This window comes from Daucus carota, chromosome 9, assembly GCF_001625215.2.
Source record: "Daucus carota subsp. sativus chromosome 9, DH1 v3.0, whole genome shotgun sequence".
Classification (NCBI taxonomy): Eukaryota; Viridiplantae; Streptophyta; class Magnoliopsida; order Apiales; family Apiaceae; genus Daucus; species Daucus carota.
In genome coordinates this window covers 6,610,154-6,613,936 of record NC_030389.2, presented here as the reverse complement: position 1 = coordinate 6,613,936, position 3,783 = coordinate 6,610,154, and the positions used below count along the sequence as shown (strand labels likewise).

The 3,783-nt window shown below is 32.4% G+C and overlaps 1 non-coding gene across 1 annotated transcript; it reads right to left on the bottom strand.

Moving 5' to 3' along the window:
* Window positions 1-2,049: 2,049 nt before the first annotated feature.
* Window positions 2,050-3,490, bottom strand: LOC108202069 (uncharacterized). Its single transcript, XR_010287690.1, has 2 exons — window positions 2,796-3,490; window positions 2,050-2,311 (listed from the first exon to the last, which is right to left on the bottom strand). It is a non-coding gene; the product is annotated as an uncharacterized LOC108202069 (transcript).
* Window positions 3,491-3,783: the final 293 nt, after the last annotated feature.

The window sequence follows — 3,783 nt, the reverse complement described above, 5'->3', positions numbered from 1 at the left end:
GTTCATAACAATGAGCCTGTTTGGCTGAGTATATTGGGGCCGTTTGGGTGAGTTAAAAAAATAAGTGTTTTTTGCTTAAAATAAAAAAGTGGACTAGAAGTTAAAAGCAAGTTAAGACTTATAAGTGATTAAAGTGTTTGGGAAAGAAGTAGAAGCTCTTGACTTATAAGTGCTTCTTGACTTTTTACACAAACGGTAACAATAAGTGCTTCTAACTTATAAACCTAGAAGCTGAGCTTAAAAGCAATAAACAAACTGCCTCAATATATGACTTAACTTGACTTATATTATAAGTTGGGAGCTTAAAATTATTATTAAAGATATAATAACAAAAATAAAAATGATTTATGAATCACTTATGACTCGGGGGTAATTTTTATAAAAATTCAAAAAAAAAAAAAGGTTACTGAAAAAAGTAGCTCAAACTAAATTCTGACTTTAAGTAAGATTCTCGCTTATTTCTGATTTTAAAACGACTTCTGATTTATTACACAAACAGAAAATTTTCAACTTAAAATTGGAAATAACTTTAAGCCCGGACAAACATGCTACATTGGATATGTCTACTACCTTTCGTTAAGCTGGTGGGCATAAGTTCAAAATAAGGAAGTTGAGGGTTTCCTCATTGAAATGTTCTTTTGTGATCTTAGAAATTCTAGTAAAGTCGAGTACAAGTCACTTGTCACTTGCGTGGAGGTCGAGCGGATTTTGTTTTTACACTTGTAGCTTCATTATGGGATTTTATTCGCTTTTAAAGTTTATAGTAGAGAGGTGGCCGCAAACTTCACTGCAGCAAAATATGGTTTGGCCGTGTTAACATCCCTTTAACAAGTTACGAGTCTATATCAACTATACAGGATTCCTTAAATTATAATAATTTTATTCATATCTTAGACTTGTTTTTATCATATTTTGTTATTAAGCAGAGTAATGTAGATAACTAGGCAGTTCCATTGTTGCTCGATTACATGTGGACCTTACAGAGATAAGTAAGCTTGTACTGACCGTGTTTCTTCTTGTTGTTGGGATATTCACCATCTTCCTACTCAAATGCTACACTACTTATAATTCCGTCATCTTCAATAAGTAGCTGTTTTTGATATGCCAAATGCTAGGGTCCTAAAAAATATATCAGAGCATGTTTATAGTTGCGTCATCTCACAGGATTACTGCTTTTGGTGCAGTGGGAAGCATATTGATTTATATTTTATTTGAGCTTATATATTTTACATTATTATTATTATCAATTAACTATTCCATGAAAATATTGAAATAATGTGCAAATATAATTCAAAAACTTCTAAATTATTGGTTGAAAAGTATGCTTAAAATAAAGATAATGATAATTAGTTAAGCGATTTACGAGTATTTAAATGTGAAATATATCCTACTAAAATTTTTAATATAGTTTTTATCAATTTTACTCACCATTAACGAGGTGAGACGCTCTCTCTGTCTAAAATGGATGGAGGTGTGAGTAAAATACATAGAATCCATACCTTAGTATTGTGAACATGAAAAACCTAAGTATAACATAGCGAAAATATAAGTACATGTTAATAGTTTCCTCCCATTTCCTAAGTCAGCTACAACAGTAAAATTAGTAGACTATGAGTACTGTCATTTTATTATGCACATATTTTTAAGAGTATATTCACGCAAAGTTAATACCATGAAATTGCAACCAAAACAGATATTATAACCTCATGACTTTCACATTGGTAGTATTGAGCAACTGTTTGTGATATATTGATATAAAAAGAGACTTCATTTAACCGCATTGTCTTTTGATTCAATTGTACCAAAAATACAGAGGTAAAATGAAAGCTAAGTAATGGTAATTCTAAAGATTTTCCGGAAAATATGATGCTACAATAAAATCTTGATAAATAAATATCATATAAACAAATAATGTTGAAATAATATCCCTTCTTTAAAATATATGTTCTTATGTATGTTCACACTAGGTTCGCTCTACTCTTCCAGGAAGATTATAAGAAGTGTAAGTTAGAAGTTACAATATTGCTCATTTTTAATGCACGGTTTCCGTAAAATGAAATTGTTTTCTTCAACACATATTACCAACTAGCTAGAAATTTTACAAGGTTGCTAGTCGATCAGTATGTTTATACATGTGCTTCATTTTCCTGCAGCACTTTGTTCGATTTCCAGCTGTGAACAGTATCTGTTAAAAGTCTCCAGGGTTACATGCAATCTAAAATCTATACTAACCAAGAATCTCATTTCCATTCGATTCATTTCTTCCTTGCTCACACCTCCCACCTTAGCATAATAACCATTGCTGTAGCACCTGCAGTTATGCATTCGACCTTTAGTTCATAACAATGAGCCCGTTTGGCTGAGATTATAACTTATGACTTAACGTGATTTATGATGACTTAACGTGACTTATGTGATAAACTGGGTTTAAAATTATCTGTTTGGGTAATTTTGACTTATTAATAACTTATGGGTTATTAAAAATATAATAACAAAAATAAAAGTGATTTATGAATAACTTATGATTTAGGGATAAAATTTTATCAAAAAAATAAGTTACTAAAAAAAGTACCTCAAACTAAAGTCTGGCTTTAAGTTAGTTTCTGGCTTATTTCTGACTTTAAACCGACTTCTGACTTATTACACAAACAGACATTTTTCAACTTAAAATTAGAAATAACTTTAAGCCGGGACAAACAGACTCAATGACTTTTCTCAAAAGAAATCAATCGTTTCTCATCTAGCCCAAGGAGTCATGCTCTAAATACAATGATTAGAAGTCTAGATTTGCTTACTCATCCTCGACGTACTTAGCAGCTAACACGATACTGGTGATTAGAAGACGGTGAACGTTGAGTGAGGTGAGACGATCCCCGACTTGTTGCAGAAATTTGTCCATGTAAATATATGCAACCACTAGGCATGAAGGGCTGCAATTAGAATACTTGAAGATGCGCTCGATGTACTGCTTAATGCTCACACCAGGTGCTATTGAACTGTGGAAGATAGTTGCCATGTTCTTACATTTTGAAGACTTGAGCAGTTTCTCATTCTTGCGAATCGACTTTTCCAAAACAAAACAAAGAATTGAGAATATTTTTGGAGGTTCTGAAACGGCTTTATTGCAGCTTTCCAGACCTAATCTTAGGTAGGTTGATGATCCCATTTCTTTATCCTTGGCTAATTGCTTTCCCATGTCTTTCTATGGAAACGCCAGGCATAAAGATATATACAAAGCTGCATGCTTAATCAATATAAGATAGAGATTCTTTCTCTAAAAAGGCATGCATGGTAAAGAATAACTATATCCTCCTTAAAACACACGTTGCCTATGAGTCGAGAAAGAGCAGTGCTACATGCACAAAATTGGGTATGAAATTTTGTACAAAATAACAAGACAAGTGAAATATGATGAATTGGTACTATTTATGTGGATACATGGTCATTCCAATCAAAACTTAGCAGGTGAAAATTTTGTACTAATTTTGTGCATGATGTATTATTCGGCCAAGATATAGCAGAACATAAGCAAACCAGCAATTGGTTACCACGTCTACAAGTTTGGTGTGTTGTGTAGGAAAAATGCTTGGACCAGGAATCAGGTTCTTCCCCATCGTTTCCTGCCAAATCTTTATACAACAACCTTTAGGATAGATGCCATACTTTACATGTAAACATAAATATCAAGTAGACATAAAGATGCTTCTATACTAAATATTAAGGACTTTTAACAACTGCATTCCCTAAAATACGAGTAAAATCTAAAAAGAATGATTGCAATTC